The sequence below is a fragment of the Carassius carassius genome, chromosome 4, assembly GCF_963082965.1.
Source record: "Carassius carassius chromosome 4, fCarCar2.1, whole genome shotgun sequence".
Lineage (NCBI taxonomy): Eukaryota > Metazoa > Chordata > Actinopteri > Cypriniformes > Cyprinidae > Carassius > Carassius carassius.
In genome coordinates, this window is record NC_081758.1 from 8,129,502 (window position 1) to 8,149,362 (window position 19,861).

At 40.7% G+C, this 19,861-nt stretch overlaps 1 long non-coding RNA gene across 1 annotated transcript; it reads right to left on the reverse strand.

The window, feature by feature from the left end:
• Positions 1-14,856: 14,856 nt before the first annotated feature.
• On the reverse strand, positions 14,857-15,505 carry LOC132129393 (uncharacterized). The gene is made up of 3 exons (XR_009428506.1): positions 15,407-15,505; positions 15,079-15,204; positions 14,857-14,996 (listed from the first exon to the last, which is right to left on the reverse strand). It is a non-coding gene; the product is annotated as an uncharacterized LOC132129393 (long non-coding RNA).
• Between the last annotated feature and the right edge of the window lie 4,356 nt (positions 15,506-19,861).

Here is a 19,861-nt window from a genome sequence, read left to right on the forward strand (position 1 = left end):
AGGCTGTATTAATTAGGTAAACCAGAACCAGGAACACTTCCCTATGTACTTGCTACATCATTAGAAGAATGGCATCTACGCTAATATTTGTCTGTTTCTCTCTTATTCCGAGGTCACCGTAGCCACCAGGTCCAGTCTGTATCCAGATCAGAGGGTCACTGCAGTCACCCGGATCCCGTACGTATCCAGACCAGATGGTGGATCAGCACCTAGAAAGGACCTCTACTGCCCTGAAAGACAGTGGAGACCAGGACAACTAGAGCCCCAGATACAGATCCCCTGTAAAGACCTTGTCTCAGAGGAGCACCAGGACAAGACCACAGGAAACAGCTGATTCTTCTGCACAATCTGACTTTGCTGCAGCCTGGAATTGAACTACTGGTTTCGTCTGGTCAGAGGAGAACTGGCCCCCCAACTGAGCCTGGTTTCTCCCAAAGTTTTTTTCTCCATTCTGTCACCGATGGAGTTTCGGTTCCTCTGGCTTGCTTAGTTGGGGTCACTTCATCTACAGCGATATCGTTGACTTGATTGCAAATAAATGCACAGACACTATTTAACTGAACAGAGATGACATCACTGAATTCAATGATGAACTGCCTTTAACTATCATTTTGCATTATTGACACCCTGTTTTCCTAATGAATGTTGTTCAGTTGCTTTGTTGCAATGTATTTTGTTTAAAGCGCTATATAAATAAAGGTGACTTGACTTGTCTTGACTTGTAATCATGCCGCAGACGCCTTGTCTAGGCAGCCCTTGGCAGGGGAGCCCGCGGTAGACCTGGAAGATGCTGAATATGACAACTGTGTGACTATTTGTAGCCTGTTCCGACATGGGACTGCTCTTGATGCAGAATTGGTCCAAGTAGGGATCGAGGGGTGCGAAGTCCGGCAGATGCGTGCTGTGGAAGCAGGTGGGCTGGCTTCCATGGAAACACAGGGGAGTACTCCAATTTGGCCCGGCTATTCTAAAGAGCAATTGGCCACATTTCAGAGTCAAGATCCAGTGTTTAAGGAGTTCAGGATCTTTTGGGATCAGAAACGTAAACCTGCAGGGTTGGAGGTGAAGATCCTGTCTAAATCCGTGCAATCCTTGATGAAGCAGTGGACCAGATTAAGGGAAAAGGAGGGATTGTTGTATCGGGTAGTGGAGGATGTGCCCCATGGGGAGTGCTTACAATTGTTAGTCCCAGCCTGTTTAAGAACCCAGGTGCTGGAGAGTGTACATGCTGGGATAGGGCACCAGGGGATTGAAAGAACCCTGCAGCTACTGAAGCGAAGATGTTACTGGGTTGGAATGCATGGAGATGTTGAGCAGTGGATTAAGAATTGCCAGCGATGCATTCTTACGAAAATGCCTCAGCCTAAAGTGCATCCACCCATGAGGTCATTCCTTGTCAGCCAGCCTCTAGAAGTGGTGGCAGTGGATTTCACTTTGCTAGAACCAGCAACTGACGGAAGGGAGAACGTCTTAGTTGTCACTGATGTGTTCACCAAGTTCACACAAGCTTTTGCGACGCGGGACCAGAAGGCTAACACCACAGCTAAATTTCTCTTGAGGGAGTGGTTCATGAAATTTGGGGTCCCGGAACGGCTACATTCTGACCAGGGGCGCAATTTCGAAAGCGAGTTTATGGCAGAATTGTGCAAGCTATATGGGGTTAAGAAGAGCTGTACCACCCCCTATCATCCTACAGGAAATGCCCAGTGCGAGCGTTTCAATCGCACTCATGAGCTGCATCGAACACTCCCTCCTGAGACCAAAAGACGGTGGCCTAAACATCTGGCAGAACTGGTCTACGCATACAACGTTACCCCGCATTCAACAACAGGATATTCTCCTTTCTATCTGATGTTCGTTGTGGACCCTCAGTTGCCAGTGGATGCATTGGTGGGACAAGAATCGGGAGCTGAGACGAATCATGACTGGTTAGCAGTCCATCAGATACGGCTGAAGGAAGCTCATGAACATGCCAAGGCCTATGCTGAGAAAAAAGCAGCAGAGCGGATTGAGCTTTCCCATGATAAAGTGTATTGCCCCCTATTGAGATTGGTCAGATCGTATACTTGAGAAATTGACCCCTTGGAAGGAATAAAATACAGGATGCCTGGCATCCGACCCAATATCGGGTGATAGAGATTCAAGGGAAAACACATACCATTGAACCATTGGAAGGAGGCCCCATCAGGAGAGTGAATCGGGTGGATCTCAGACCATGTGTGCACATCCCTGATTCAGTGGCCCCCAAAAGGTGTTCTGAGCCTAATCGGGAAGTGGATGAGGTTTCAACAGGGGATGTGGACTATGAGAGTTTGGGGGAAGGGGTAGTGCTCTTGGAATGTACTGGTCCAACTGTTGATGAAAGTCTCACATGCACTGAAGCTGAAAATGAGATGGGAGTTTCAGAGGAATCACCTGTTGATCCAACAATTCCGGCCAGTATAGAACTTGTTGATGACGCACTCAGAGTGCGATATAGAGACAGACAGTTTATGCAGTGCATGACAGAAGGCAATAGTGTGTCATCCTAAGGTAAATCCATCATTTATGTACATATGATGATATTCATTTAATCTGATGTTAGTTTGTTTCAATCCCGTGTATGTACAAAACGTATTTTATGGTTAGGGATTTGGATGAACGGAGATTGTATGATATTGCACGTGACAAGTGTTCCAGATTCTCTGTAAAACAGAATTCGGTAAGTGTTAATTGTGATGTCTAAGTGCATAACGTATCTGAAGTGCGTGTACAATGTCCTTTGTACATTTATATTTGAATTCCATGAAGCATTGTTTAATTAATATGATGGAAATGCTGACAGTAGGTCTGTGTTTGTTTAGGGTGCCACTGCCGTGTTTGTGTGGTCTTAACAAGCATTGTTTCACCCTAAAAGTGTGCCCTAACATTATCAGTATTTATACATTTGGAAGAATTGACACATTATTTGAGTTTCGCTTATTTACTTTTATTTTTTATGATTATTCATTTGAAACCTCCGTTTGGAGTGAAAGCGCAGTTTTAGTGACCCGTGTGGTGAATCTGATTTTTTTTTTTTGTAAATCGAGTGATATTGAAACATTACCTGTTATTTGTTGAACCATTGATTTAACATTTCTCAAGATCACAACCAGACAAGAAAATCAATACTACAGATTGAATTAAAATACAAAAAATAAATTAGCTAAATTATCTGAAAACATTCATTCTGTGTCAATTGATTTATTTTGTTAACTGGCAACATGTACTTCGTAGAAATATAATTAATTACACTTAAGTGTACTTCACTTATACTGAGAGAAATGTCAAATTATATTTGGCCTTTACTTGTACTCTATCTTTTGATCGAGATATACTTAAAAGTATAATTAAGTATTCAAAGTATACTTGGCTTTTAGTTTTGTTAATGGTTGGATCGAGCAGTCTATTAAAATACACCTTTTTTTTTTTTTTTTTTTTTTTTTTTACATAGTTTTCATATACAGTCTTATGAAACTTTGAAAATTTAGAAAAATTTTGTAGGCTAGTCCACTGGCATCGGAACATTCTACTTTTCTACTTTTTACTATTTCCCCACCATTGACTGAATTTTCCAGCTATCCATGTTTTCACTGAGTAGGATGCGCTATGACACACAATTCTATTACAGAAACTCCAGATCAAAATGTCAATGTCAATGTCACCTTTATTTATATAGCTCTTTAAACAAAATACGTCAAAGCAACTGAACAACATTCATTAGGAAAACAGTGTCAATAATGCAAAAATGATAGTTAAAGGCAGTTCATCATTGGATTCAGTTATGTCATCTCTGTTCAGTTAAATAGTGTCTGTGCATTTATTTGCAATCAAGTCAACGATATCGCTGTAGATGAAGTGTCCCCAACTAAGCAAGCCAGAGGCGACAGCAGCAAGGAACCGAAACTCCATCGGTGACAGAATGGAGAAAAAAACCTTGGGAGAAACCAGGCTCAGTTGGGGGGCCAGTTCTCCTCTGACCAGACGAAACCAGTAGTTCAATTCCAGGCTGCAGCAAAGTCAGATTGTGCAGAAGAATCATCTGTTTCCTGTGGTCTTGTCCTGGTGCTCCCTGAGACAAGGTCTTTACAGGGGATCTGTATCTGGGGCTCTAGTTGTCCTGGTCTCCACTCCACTTGGGATGTAGAGGTCCTTTCTAGGTGCTGATCCAGCATCTGGTCTGGATACGTACTGGATCCGGGTGACTGCAGTGACCCTCTGATCTGGACACAGACTGGATCTGGTGGCCACGTTGACCTCGGAACAAGAGAGAAACAGACAAATATTAGCGTAGATGCCATTCTTCTAATGATGTAGCAAGTACATAGGGTGTTATGGGAAGTGTTTCCGGTTCCGGTTTACCTAATTAATGCAGCCTAAAAATCCTTTAACGGATTTGGATAATAAAAGCATATTAGTATGTTATGTGTATGCCAGGTTAAAGAGATGGGTCTTTAATCTAGATTTAAACTGCAAGAGTGTGTCTGCCTCCCGAACAATGTTAGGTAGGTTATTCCAGAGTTTGGGCGCCAAATAGGAAAAGGATCTGCCGCCTGCAGTTGATTTTGATATTCTAGGTATTATCAAATTGCCTGAGTTTTGAGAACGTAGCGGACGTAGAGGATTATAATGTAAAAGGAGCTCATTCAAATACTGAGGTGCTAAACCATTCAGGGCTTTATAAGTAATAAGCAATATTTTAAAATCTATGCGATGCTTGATAGGGAGCCAGTGCAGTGTTGACAGGACCGGGCTAATATGGTCATACTTCCTGGTTCTAGTAAGAACTCTTGCTGCTGCATTTTGGACTAGCTGTAGTTTGTTTACTAAGCGTGCAGAACAACCACCCAATAAAGCATTACAATAATCTAACCTTGAGGTCATAAATGCATGGATTAACATTTCTGCATTTGACATTGAGAGCATAGGCCGTAATTTAGATATATTTTTGAGATGGAAAAATGCAGTTTTACAAATGCTAGAAACGTGGCTTTCTAAGGAAAGATTGCGATCAAATAGCACACCTAGGTTCCTAACTGATGACGAAGAATTGACAGAGCAACCATCAAGTCTTAGACAGTGTTCTAGTTTATTACAAGCAGAGTTTTTAGGTCCTATAATTAACACCTCTGTTTTTTCAGAATTTAGCAGTAAGAAATTACTCGTCATCCAGTTTTTTATATCGACTATGCAATCCATTAGTTTTTCAAATTGGTGTGTTTCACCGGGCTGCGAAGAAATATAGAGCTGAGTATCATCAGCATAACAGTGAAAGCTAACACCATGTTTCTTGATGATATCTCCCAAGGGTAACATATAAAGCGTGAAGAGTAGCAGCCCTAGTACTGAGCCTTGAGGTACTCCATACTGCACTTGTGATCGATAGGATACATCTTCATTCACTGCTACGAACTGATGGCGGTCATATAAGTACGATTTAAACCATGCTAATGCACTTCCACTGATGCCAACAAAGTGTTCAAGTCTATGCAAAAGAATGTTGTGGTCAATTGTGTTAAACGCAGCACTAAAATCCAATAAAACTAATAGAGAGATACACCCACGATCAGATGATAAGAGCAGATCATTTGTAACTCTAAGGAGAGCAGTCTCAGTACTATGATACGGTCTAAATCCTGACTGGAAATCCTCACATATACCATTTTTCTCTAAGAAGGAATATAATTGTGTGGATACCACCTTTTCTAGTATCTTGGACAGAAAAGGGAGATTCGAGATTGGTCTATAATTAACTAGTTCTTTGGGGTCAAGTTGTGGTTTTTTGATGAGAGGCTTAATAACAGTTTGAAGGTTTTGGGGACATATCCTAATGACAATGAGGAATTAATAATAGTCAGAAGAGGATCTATGACTTCTGGAAGCACCTCTTTTAGGAGCTTAGATGGTATAGGGTCTAACATACATGTTGTTGGTTTAGATGATTTAACAAGTTTATACAATTCTTCCTCTCCTATGGTAGAGAATGAGTGGAACTGTTCCTCAGGGGGTCTATAGTGCACTGTCTGATGTGATACTGTAGCTGACGGCTGAATGGTTGCAGTTTTATCTCTAATAGTATCGATTTTAGAAGTAAAGTAGTTCATAAAGTCATTACTGCTGTGGTGTTGGGAAATGTCAACACTTGTTGAGGCTTTATTTTTCGTTAATTTAGCCACTGTATTGAATAAATACCTGGGTTTATGTTTGTTTTCTTCTAAAAGAGAAGAAAAGTAATCGGATCTAGAAGTTTTTAATGCTTTTCTGTAGGATATGTTACTTTCCCGCCAAGCAATACGAAATACCTCTAGTTTTGTTTTCCTCCAGCTGCGCTCCATTTTTCTGGCTGCTCTCTTTAGGGTGCGAGTATGCTCATTATACCATGGTGTCAAACTGTTTTCCTTAACCTTCCTTAAGCGTAAAGGAGCAACTTTATTTAAAGTGCTAGAAAAGAGAGAGTCCATAGTTTCTGTTACATCATCAAGTTGTTCTGAGGTTTTGGATATGCTAAGGAATTTGGATACATCAGGAAAATAACTTAAAAAGCAGTCTTTTGTGTTAGAAGTGATGGTTCTTCCATACTTGTAACAAGAAGTAGAATTTACAATTTTGGCTATATGAATTTTGCAAAGAACTAAATAATGATCTGAGATATCATCACTTGGCTGAATAATTTCAACACCATCAACATCAATTCCATGTGACAGTATTAAATCTAGAGTATGATTTCGACAATGAGTAGGTCCTGAAACGTGTTGTCTAACACCAATAGAGTTCAGAATGTCTATAAATGCTGATCCCAATGCATCGTTTTCATTATCAACATGGATATTAAAATCACCAACTATTAAAACTTTATCTGCAGCCAGAACTAACTCGGATGTAAAATCACCAAACTCTTTAATAAAGTCTGTATGGTGCCCTGGTGGCCTGTATACAGTAGCCAGTACAAACATAACAGGGGATTTATCATTAACATTTGTTTCTTTGGATAATGTTATATGAAGTACCAAAACACAGGAGAAGAAGAAGCTGAACCAAGTGATAGTAGATTACTCACGCAAATGTAAAATAACGTGATCATAAAATATTAAACAGCTAAATCAAAACTGCTTAATATTACCAAATTAAATGAAGTGTAACATATGAAGAGAAAACGACTGCAAAGCTTTGGGGTTGTTTAACTTGATCTACTACATCTGTGTTTTGATCATCATTCTGAATCTGATCAAGGCACAGTCTTTGACAAATATTTGTTTTTCTCAACTTATTTGTTTAAAATGTTGCCTTTATGAAACTTAACCACATTCAAGTTTTGATAAAAAAGAAAGCATGAAGCTAAAAAAATTGTTATTAAAATTAAAAGACAGTTAAATATTTTTCAAGTATAAAAAATAATATCTACATTTGAACATAAGTAGTATACTGCAAGTGCAAAATAATATATAAATAGTATAAAGTTGTTTGTTTTAAGAAAACTTACAAGTATACTTGCAGTATAAACTTCTAAACTAGTAGTTTACTGAGAGTACACTTCAGTGTGTTATTTCATAGACTAAAAAAATTGCTAAAATAGTAAACTACTAGTATACTTATAAGTGCACTTGTAGTAAGGATGCATTAAAAATGAGAAACCTAGTTGTGTACTTAAAGTTTACACTTTTAGTACACTTCAACGTATACTTTTATATACAAAAAGTGGGCCTATTTAGTCCCAAGCAGTACTGAAATAGGACAATTACAAGACTACTACAAGAACTCATTGATATTAGTATACTTACTACATAAAGTTTACTTAAAAATATACTTGAACATTACTTAAGTATTCTTCATAAAATTAACTTGAAGTATACTTCTTTTTCGTAAGGGGTAACACTTGTGAGAGGGTTGATAAAAAGTTTGATAACAACCGCTCAGTGTTACTGTTTTGTCACATATGGATTGAAAGATGAGACAGACATGAGTCAAGAGATAATCAGACAGCCTTATGAAAAATATGGTTTTACATCTTTCCCCATTCATCCGTCTTTCCAATATTTTATTGTATGGATAAATTGTCTGTAGGCTGCATTTGCAACCTTAAATGACAAAGGCAAAAAAAAGTTTGGTTCACTTCAAATGGGTCTGAGTTTGCTTGAGGTGTTCATATATAAGCCACTGTTCTATGATCACTTTGAGGGCTGAAAGAGACCAAGTGTGAATACACCCTGAGTTTGATCCAATTAAAGGGGGCTACATGCAAAAACACCTTTACACCCAACATATGGCTGCTGATATACACATGGGGTGCAAAGAAAGTCTAATTGCTTTTTGTTTTCTTCTTTTTGGCCAGGGTAGAGGGTGGGGTTTGTGTGGCTCCTGTACCTGTGGCTTAGGGTGCAAGGGGAAACGATTATGAAATATATATTCAGTATCTTGGGGAAGTGGATTAATTAAAGAAGGGAGTAAAATTAACATTTTATATTTACAACTTATATTAATATAATGATTACAAAACCATGGGACCAATTTACAGATGGAGTGCAAGGCAAGATAACTTGCCTAAGACAGAGCTAGTCAGTTTATTAGCATGTGTCACACAGCAGTAGGCTATGCTTAACGTATCACTTTTCTAACATTATCAAAGGTAATACTAGATCTAGAAGTTGGCAAGCTGGAAAATTATTTAAGTGCAGAAAAACTGTGAAAAAGTCACCAAGTGAGCTGTTTGCTTTCCTGTAGTCATTAACCATCTTTGAATACTGGCATTCCTCACAAAACTTCAGTTTGATTTACTTAGACTTCATGCCAACAGCAATATTATTTTATAGGTTGGCCTATATTGTGCTGACTCCAGCTAATTTCATTTGGTGCAATAACCAGGTATTATATGCCATATGTCTCTATACATAAAAATTGATATATTGTGCGCTTAAAGGGATAGTTCACCCAAAAATCAAAATTATATCATCAATAACTCACCCTCATGTCGTTCCAAACCAGTAAGACCTCCATTTATCTTCGGAACACAGTTTAAGATATTTTAGATTTAGTCCGAGAGTTCTCAGTCCCTCCATTGAAGCTGTGTGTACGGTATACTGTCCATGTCCAGAAAGGTAAGAAAAACATCATCAAAGTAGTCCATGTGACATCAGAGAGTCAGTTAGAATATTTTGAATCATCGAAAATACATTTTGGTCCAAAAAAAGCAAAAACTACGACTTTATTAAGCATTTTCTTCTCTTCCGTCTGTTGCTCGGCGTTCATCTTCAGTTCTCTGTTCACAGCAGTTCAGTCAGTGTACTGTTTGAGTAAATGAATAACTCTTGGTTTGTTTTAACTCAGAGGGAGGTGTCAGCCACATTAAAAAAGTTAACAGCTTAAGTCATTTGTGGATTAATGCGTATTGGAGACTCGAACCGTTTAAAACGATTCAGTTTGATTTGGTGAACTGGTTCAAAAAGATCCGGTTACATCGAATGATTCATTCGCGAACCGGATATGACAAACTGCTTTGTTTTGAACTCTCTCACAACAGACGGAAGAGAAGACAATGCTGAATAAAATGTATTTTCGATGCTTCAAAATATTCTAACTGACCCTCTGATGTCACATGGACTACTTTGATGATGTTTTTCTTACCTTTCTGGACATGGACAGTATACCGTTCACACAGCTTCAATGGAGGGACTGAGAGCTCTCGGACTAAATCTAAAATATCTTAAACTGTGTTCCGAAGATAAATGGAGGTCTTACGGGTTTGGAACAACATGAGGGTTATTAATGACATAATTTAGATTTTTGGGTGAACTATCCCTTTAAAACAACACCAACAAATAAATCTATATTCTCTGATCCTAACCTACACTTTCAGTTGAGTGAGGAAGAGGCAGCAACCCAGGTCCTCCATCCCTTTAAAAAGCAACCAACACTAGGGGAGAGAGAGAGGGAGAGAGGAATGGAGAGAGAGTGACTTGACTTTACAATCTCTTTATTTATAAACAGTATTACAACCCGAATTCCGGAAAAGTTGGGACGTTTTTTAAATTTTAATAAAATGAAAACTAAAGGAATTTCAAATCACATGAGCCAATATTTTATTCACAATAGAACATAGATAACGTAGCAAATGTTTAAACTGAGAAATTTTACACTTTTATCCACTTAATTAGCTCATTTAAAATTTAATGCCTGCTACAGGTCTCAAAAAAGTTGGCACGGGGGCAACAAATGGCTAAAAAAGCAAGCAGTTTTGAAAAGATTCAGCTGGGAGAACATCTAGTGATTAATTAAGTTAATTGATATCAGGTCTGTAACATGATTAGCTATAAAAGCTTTGTCTTAGAGAAGCAGAGTCTCTCAGAAGTAAAGATGGGCAGAGGCTCTCCAATCTGTGAAAGACTGCGTAAAAAAATTGTAGAAAACTTTAAAAACAATGTTCCTCAACGTCAAATTGCAAAGGCTTTGCAAATCTCATCATCTACAGTGCATAACATCATCAAAAGATTCAGAGAAACTGGAGAAATCTCTGTGCGTAAGGGACAAGGCCGGAGACCTTTATTGGATGCCCGTGGTCTTTGGGCTCTCAGACGTCACTGCATCACTCATCGGCATGATTGTGTCAATGACATTACTAAATGGGCCCAGGAATACTTTCAGAAACCACTGTCGGTAAACACAATCCACCGTGCCATCAGCAGATGCCAACTAAAGCTCTATCATGCAAAAAGGAAGCCATATGTGAACATGGTCCAGAAGCGCCGTCGTGTCCTGTGGGCCAAGGCTCATTTAAAATGGACTATTTCAAAGTGGAATAGTGTTTTATGGTCAGACGAGTCCAAATTTGACATTCTTGTTGGAAATCACGGACGCCGTGTCCTCCGGGCTAAAGAGGAGGGAGACCTTCCAGCATGTTATCAGTGTTCAGTTCAAAAGCCAGCATCTCTGATGGTATGGGGGTGCATAAGTGCATACGGTATGGGCAGCTTGCATGTTTTGGAAGGCTCTGTGAATGCTGAAAGGTATATAAAGGTTTTAGAGCAACATATGCTTCCCTCCAAACAACGTCTATTTCAGGGAAGGCCTTGTTTATTTCAGCAGGACAATGCAAAACCACATACTGCAGCTATAACAACAGCATGGCTTCGTCGTAGAAGAGTCCGGGTGCTAACCTGGCCTGCCTGCAGTCCAGATCTTTCACCTATAGAGAACATTTGGCGCATCAGTAAACGAAAAATACGTCAAAGACGACCACGAACTCTTCAGCAGCTGGAAATCTATATAAGGCAAGAATGGGACCAAATTCCAACAGCAAAACTCCAGCAACTCATAGCCTCAATGCCCAGACGTCTTCAAACTGTTTTGAAAATAAAAGGAGATGCTACACCATGGTAAACATGCCCCGTCCCAACTATTTTGAGACCTGTAGCAGAAATAAAAATTGAAATGAGCTCATTTTGTGCATAAAATTGTAAACTTTCTCAGTTTAAACAGTTGCTATGTTATCTATGTTCTATTGTGAATAAAATATTGGCTCATGTGATTTGAAAGTCTTTTAGTTTTCATTTTATTAAAATTTAAAAAACGTCCCAACTTTTCCGGAATTCGGGTTGTAGACAAAACATCAAATCTAATCAGAACACAGCAGTTAAAAAAGATTAGATTAGAAAAAATGAAAACAAAACAAAAGATTTAATAAATATGCACACCTCTTAAGAAAAGGTTTTAAAAAACATCCATCACTTTAAACATTAGTTTGTAAACAACCATCAAGGTCAATTTCACAGAAACACTGATTTATGCACCATTTGAGACTGAAAGTTACCAAGTCATCAACAAGCTTGTAATAGGCATACTCTATATTGATACGAGATTTCAGTAATCCCCTAAAAACCGAGATAACATAAATTGATCCTGTGCCAAGTTATTTCCTTTTGCGAGACATTTTTGCCTGGCCAAACAAAAAATGTATTAAAACATGAACTAGCATACTGCTCCTTTTGTACATGGATAATAGATTGGACAGTGTTTTCTCTGCTTCCTGGCTGCTGGCCTTGCTGCTGCTGATCTTAGCTCCGTGTAGCTGTTTTTTCTCTAGATTCTTTATCTTACTATCACTCTCTGTTGTTTAACCCTCTGGAGTCTAAGGATATTTTTGGGGCCTGGAGAAGTTTTGTCATGCCCTGACATTTGTGCTTTTTTCAGTTTCTTATAAATATCTAAATGGGTAAAGTCTAATCTTACTGTAATCAGCACAAACTGGGCACGAACAAAATGCATGTATGTACATGATTGTATTTTTGAGAAAAAAAATGTTAGTTAAAAACTAAAAATGTTAAATCACTTGTGAATAAGGCAAAAAAAAAAACACATAAAGAACATTGTTTCCCGGGACTTTTGAGAACTGGAGCTTGTAGCCTAGAATTTTTCTTTCTAAATTATGTGGAAATCATCTTGTTTACTCACTTACAGAAAACAGTATATTGATTTAAATTTTTTAAGACACTTTTTGTTGGTAAGTCATATGCGAGTAGGCCTCAACTATCATGAATATCATTGTGATTTACACCTGAGAAGACAAAGGCCTGCATGATGAGCTGCATATGTGGTATCCTGAATAATTATCATAATCATAATTATTATCAGTTTATTCTTGTGTACATTTCATGTGACATGATGCACAATTAGCAATATCCATTTTCCTTGATTTGATTTATATTTGATTTCTATCGGTTCTATCACATTATAAATGCTGTGTTAATTAAAATACATGTTACAACTATTTCGGAATTTTTCATAAGAGTTATCGTTCCGATTTAATATGTATATTATCAGCTGGAGATGGATGTGTGTGATTGGTTGAATGAAAAGGTGCGCGCCACTGCGTGCGGGAGTTCTCGCGATATGCTTCATTCATGATAAAGCATCGGTGAAGAAACATCGCTTGAACGCTCATTCCTTTAATATCATCCTTTACAGGAGTATTACAATTTTGGAGGCACCGCAGGGATAGATGTACGATGGAGTGACTCCCTGACCGGTAGAGCCCATTTAGCAACATCATCCCCTTTTTTAGTGACCCAGATGAACTGCAGTGTGAGGCATTCAGGACGAGTGGTGGAAAGAAAAAAAGGCTATTGAGCAGTGCATGCGCTGGGGGTTTAGTTTGTGACCAGTGGCATCCAGGTCAAGTCAGCAAGGTAAACACTACTCTCAACAGCCTGTCTACACAGTTGCAAAAATGGAGGAGCTTAAACATCTTCAGGATGAAATTGGGGAGAAATTATGCACACTATCACTTGAAAAGCTGGCAAAACTCAGTGTCTTCCTTCACCTGACACGAGAGGATGAGACAAATGTAACTCGTTTGTACCTGTTGCGACTTCTTAGTAACTATCTACTGAGAGCTGAGCTAGTAGAGCTAGAAGATGATGGCATGGCTGAACTTTTAACAATTAATGATAAACTGAGATAAAACTCAAGATTTCTGGTCTCATAGGAGATCTAGGGCAGAAAGACCGGCTCTCGTTTTCTAGTCTGGCATGGCAGATAGAAGGTGGACTCAATAAGGGCTATGCAGAACAGGAAATAGTAGATTCTGTCATCAGAGCTATCACACCAGGGCTTCAGCTGCGGAGCTATCTGGAAGGAAAGGCAGGATTAACACTCCCAACGCTGAGACGGATACTCCGTTCTCATTTTCAGGAAAAAAATGTTACTGAACTATATAAGCAGCTCACCACAGAAGCTCAGCGCTCTAGAGAAACGCCACAAAGCTTCCTAATAAAAGCTCTTGATCTGAGACAGAAAATTTTGTTTGCTTCTCAGGAGGATGACTCAGGGTTAAAATATGATCCTGCTCTAGTTCAGAATATGTTTTTGCACACAGTCTTGACTGGATTGCAAAACGACCGCATCCAAAGTGAACTTCAACCATATCTATCAGATCCCACCATTCCAGATGAAGTGTTGCTGGAGAAACTCAATGTGGCTTGTTCCAACGAGTCTGAAAGGCAAAGCAGACGAAAATATGAGAAAAATGTTACCGTTCATGCTGTGCAGCCAAACGAGCCTGCCCCTGAACAAAAATCTCAGTCCAAACAGTCTAAGTTTGATTTAATGTCACAACTGAAAAGCCTGAGTGACGAAATCATGCAGATTAAAGAGACAATCCAACAGCCCTTAACTGTTCCTCAGCAGTGTTTTGCAGTCTACATCAAAGAACCAGCAGCAGCAGTATCCTCACAGCATCAGATCTCATCTCAGGGTTCCCAACAGACATCAGGATGGACCCAAGTTCAAAAGCATCAGACCTGGAAGCCACATACAGCTATATATCAACGACAGGCAGGTCCATACATGTCTCCACACCAGTTCTCACAAAGCCAACAACAGGTGAGGGAACAGAAAATACCTCTTCCACCTGCAAATCCAGTTCAGTTGTCTGCTGCTTCACAAGAACATTCCCTCCAGCCTCATCAGCATTATTCAGTGCCAGAAACTCACCATGGGCAGCCGTTTGTTTATCCTTCTCCTCCGCAGCATCCCATGTCCTTCAATTATGCAACTCAGCCATCAAGTTTTGCAGGACCGCAGCATTATTCTCAACAGTATATGGTGCCACCACAACAGTACCCTCGTCAGTTCCGCCAGCCCCGTTCCTCATTAGCCAGACAATGTTTCCATTGCCAGCAGCGAAAAGCAGAAGAACCTTGCACCCATTGTTACCACTGTGGCAGCAGCGAGCACTTCTCAGCTGGCTGTAGGAGTAAAGGTGCCAGGCCTCAGATAGGAGCTCCGTTAAACAAGAGCGGGTTGCCCCCAAGGGACAGGGTGTGACCCGAGCAGTAGGGAAGTCCCCAAAATACGAGAAATGTAGCATGGGCCTTGAGAGACAGCTTGAGTTTCAGTCGCTTGATAATATTTTAGCTGCCCCTTGTCAAGTTAACCAGCATTCTGCCATCACGTCCTTAGTAGGCAAACAATGCCTTGTGACCTGTTATCTACAGAAAAAAACTGAAGCATTATGGGACACAGGCTCTCAAGTATGCATTATAGATAAGCAGTGGAAAGACAAATATGCACCTGCAGTGACATTGAGAAACATTTCTGAGGCAACTGAAGCACCAGACAGTCTGCGGCTGGTGGCAGCCAATGGAACAAACATGCCATACAGTGGATGGGTGGAATTGACTTTCAAGCTGGCATCCCCTGTAACCGATGAGAAAGAGTTAAAAATTCCTGTGCTTGTCTTGAAGGACCATGAATTGTCCAGACCCATCATTGGGTATAATGTGATAGAACAAATAATGAGACAGAATGAAACAAATGGATCTCATGATGTGACTAATGTGTGTTTGTACAGGACTGTTAGAAATGCTTTCCCCAGCATAAAGAAGAAAAGTGTACATACCCTCATCAATTTGGTGACTACAGATGTTTCCAGCGAGTACATAGTAAGAACCATGAAAGAGCCTGTAAACATACCAAAGCACACCGTTATGCAAATTCAGTGTTTGGTAAAAGTGCCTTATGTGAAACAAGAAAGTGTGCTGCTGTTTGAACCACCTGTTAACCCACTGTACCCTGATGGCCTTGAACTTTTTGATACCCTCCACATTCTGAAAAGGGGAGCCCGCCCAGTGATTACTATCATTATGCAGAATGGAACAGACCATGACATCATGCTCAGTGGTAGAACCGAGATAGGAACTTTGCAGCCAGTCAAGTCCGTCTTACCAATAGCAAACCCACAGTCTGCAGCCACTACCTCTGTCACTCAGGTTCTACCGGAAACAATGGAAGGAGATGGCAACGGAGATTCATGGGACCCTCCAGTAGATTTGAGCCATTTAACTCTGCCTCAACAACAACAAGTGAAGCAGATGTTGCGGGAAGAATGTCATGCCTTCTCGAAGTCAGATGATGTTATTGGCTGTGTTCCAGGGTTGCAACTGAGTATTTCATTAAATGATAACACCCCTGTTGCCCGCACGTATACATCAGTCCCTAAACCATTATACCAGGAAATGAAGGACTACTTACACGACCTGATTGCTCAAGGATGGGTGGTTAAGTCTCATTCCCCTTATTCGTCCCCAATTGTCTGCGTCCGTAAAAAGGATGGCAGCCTCAGGCTGTGTATTGACTATAGGGACCTGAACAGCAAAACTATCCCTGATCGCCAGCCAATACCCAGGGTGCAGGATATCCTAGACGGCCTTGGGGGCAATGCGTGGTTCTCTCTGCTTGACCAGGGCAAGGCGTACCATCAAGGCTTCATGTCCCCAGAGAGTAGGTACCTTACTGCATTCACAACACAATGGGGTCTCTATGAATGGATCCGTATCCCTTTCGGCCTCATGAATGCACCTGCAGCATTCCAACGGTTTATGGAGGAAAGTCTGGAAGATTTGAGAGACAAAATATGCATACCCTATTTAGATGACATCCTGGTCTTTACTGAGACCTTCGACGAACAGGTGGAAGCAGTAAGGAGAGTGCTGCAAAGGCTGCAGTCCCATGGAGTCAAGTTAAAACCCAGAAAATGTGAGCTCTTTAAGAAGGAGGTGCGCTATCTGGGCAGAATTGTCTCAGCTGAAGGCAGTCGTATTGATCCAGCAGACACAGTTGCTGTAACGGCACTAAAAGAACAGACACCAAGCACTGTGGGAGAGCTGCGCAAGATTCTGGGCCTGCTCAGCTATTATCGACAATACATTAAAGACTTCTCCCGGATCGCCAATCCCCTCTACGACCTGCTAAAAGGTAAGGCTGATGGTAATGAGCCACAGAGAAAAGGAAGAGACAAAGAAAAAAATAACAAACGGAATCATGTGGTGTCATCGAGTAAACCAATTGAGTGGACAGAACACCATCAAGAGATCCTTGAAAAGTTGATTAACTGCTTGATCGAGCCTCCAATCTTAGGATTTCCAGACTACTCCCAGCCGTTCATCCTCCATACAGACGCATCCAATCAAGGATTAGGTGCCGTTCTATACCAGAACCAGCATGGCAAGCTGAGAGTAATTGCCTATGGCTCCCGGACCTTGACAGCAGCAGAGAAAAATTATCATCTGCACAGTGGGAAGCTGGAGTTCTTAGCCCTAAAATGGGCTATCACTGAAAAATTCAGAGACTACCTGTATTATGCACCAACCTTTACAGTGTTTAGTGACAATAACCCATTGACCTATGTGCTGACCTCTGCAAAGTTGAATGCCACCGGGTGTAGATGGGTGTCAGAGCTCGCAGATTTCCATTTTACCATCCGCTACCGTCCAGGTAAAGAAAACATAGATGCGGACTCACTCTCCAGGATGCCAGCGGATCTGGAAACAACAATGAGAGAATGTACGGAGGAGTTCTCCTCTGACTGTGTGGGAGTTGTGATTCAAGCGGTGGAGCACCAGAATAATCCAGATGTCTCCCTTTCTGTAGCCTGTCGGAATGTATTAATTTGTGGGGAGGAAAATGAGGGACTCCTCAAACCCCTGTCAAAAGAAGAAATTAGACAAGCACAAAAGGATGACAAGGACATTAAAGGGATCATTGAACACTTGCAAACAGGAACTAGGCCTCCTCAGCAGTGGCGTTTGGCCAACTCGTTATCCAAAGTTCTTCTGAGAGAATGGGATAAGCTGAAGCTGGATGAACATGGCATTCTTTTCCGCCACACATCTCAAAGGACACAGCTGGTATTACCAACTCAAATAAAAAAAACTGTTCTAAGGGAAATGCATGATGAGATGGGTCATCAGGGCCTTGACCGCACCACAAGCCTCATTAGGGATCGGTTCTTCTGGCCCTACATGCAGAAAGACATTGAGAACTATGTCCTGAGAACCTGCTCCTGCATCAAACAAAAGAAACCATGCCGTGAGACAAGAGCACCCCTTAAAAGTATCAAAACGACCCACCCTTTTGAATTGGTGTCAATTGACTTTCTACATTTGGACAAATGCAAGGGGGGCTATGAGTATATCTTAGTAATTTTCGACCACTTCACCCGATTTGCACAGGCTTATGCCACAACCTCAAAATCAGCAAAAACAGTGGCTGAACGATTATTCAATGATTTTGCCCTCAAGTTTGGGTTTCCGTCCAGGATTCACCATGACCAAGGGGGAGAATTCGAAAATCAGCTACTCACCCAACTGAGGAAGTACAGTGGTGTCGCTGGCTCAAGGACCACCCCCTACCACCCACAGGGAAATGGGCAGGTGGAAAGATTTAACAGGACGTTACTGCAGATGCTGAAAACCCCGACTGAAAAACAAAAATCGAATTGGAAGGATGCACTCAACAAGTTAATCTTTGCCTATAACTGTACTAGATGTGATGTGACTGGCTTCTCACCCTTCCACCTGCTGTTTGGCCGTACACCAAGGCTGCCCATCGATGCTCTCTTTGGTCTCAACTCAGACAACAACTCTCAAAGTTATAGTGAGTACATGGAACAATGGACGAAAGGGATGCAGGAAGCTTGTGAGATAGCAAGAGAACAGGCAAACAAGTATGCTGAAAGAAACAAAAGAAATTACGATCAAAGAGTGAGGTGTACTGACCTGTTCCCAGGAAGCAGGGTTCTCATGAAAAACTTGAGTCCAAGAGGTGGAACCGGGAAACTGAGGAATTACTGGGAAGATGAAGTTCACATTGTCACACGCCAGGTTGCAAGTGATGCACCAATTTACGAAGTAAAACCTGAGCAGGGTAAGGGTAGATCAAGAGTTTTGCATCGCAATCTTCTTCTTCCATGTGACCATCTACCTCTTAAAATCAAACCTCGGAGTTCCAAACCAAAGGAACCAAGGAACAGCAGAACTCAGCCCCCCAAGGAAAGCGGAATGGAACCAGAGTGTGATAATGAAAGCGAAGAGGATGAGTACTTCTTCCTAGTGGAGCCTTATCAGATAAGACCACGAGAAAGCGGTGATTCTCTAGAAAAACTGGATATGCTACAACCACAGCCAGTATCTTCTGTACCTTGATCTAGCTCTCCAGTATGGGAATCAAGGCCACAGTCACCCCAAGCCGAACTAAAGATAGGTCTTCCAGAACCTGCCTCTGTACCTGAAAAAAGACAAGAACTTGATGAAAATGAATCAACTGTTGACTCAATGCAACGAGACTTACCTGTTAATGAAACAACTGAAGTGCCTGTGTCCAAGGACAGGACCTCAGAGGAGGAAAATAGGTACCAGTTCACCAGGAGAAAGCGACAGCCACCAAAAAAGTTTACATATGACAATCTTGGGACCCCATCATGCTACAATGTGCAGATAGTAGGCAATAACTTTATTTTAAATTTTTTTAAAAATACCCACACTTTGCATCTAGGGGAATGACAGCTGTGACAACCTGGTTAGCAACACCACTTTGTTGCCCCCAGCCCTTATACAGTATGTGCTATTAACTGAATTGCTACCACATGAACTTAACTCCCATAATTAGTTACTGTATGGACTGTGTTGAAGGTATGAAATGCCACTATATAGCACATTAACCAGAGACTGTGTATTGCGCATAGTAAGAAACTATGGCAAGACAAAAACCATGGACTGTTATCAGATATTAAGAAAGTGGACTGTTGTGCAGTCTTGAAACTGTGGACATTTTGAGACTATCTTGTTGACACTTTTTGAATCTTTTTCCCCTTTGCGAGGAACTTTTTGCCATTTTTGCTGGAGCAGATGAATGGACTGTTTTTTTTTCTTTAAAGAAACTTGTTGGCAGTTTAAACATTTTTTTTACACTACCTTATAGGACTATTTACAACCATGTGCCTCTAGTCTATTGACTATTAAGGACTCTTGTCTTGAAAATGGGCAATATCACCATTGTTAATGTCTGCTTGTTTAAA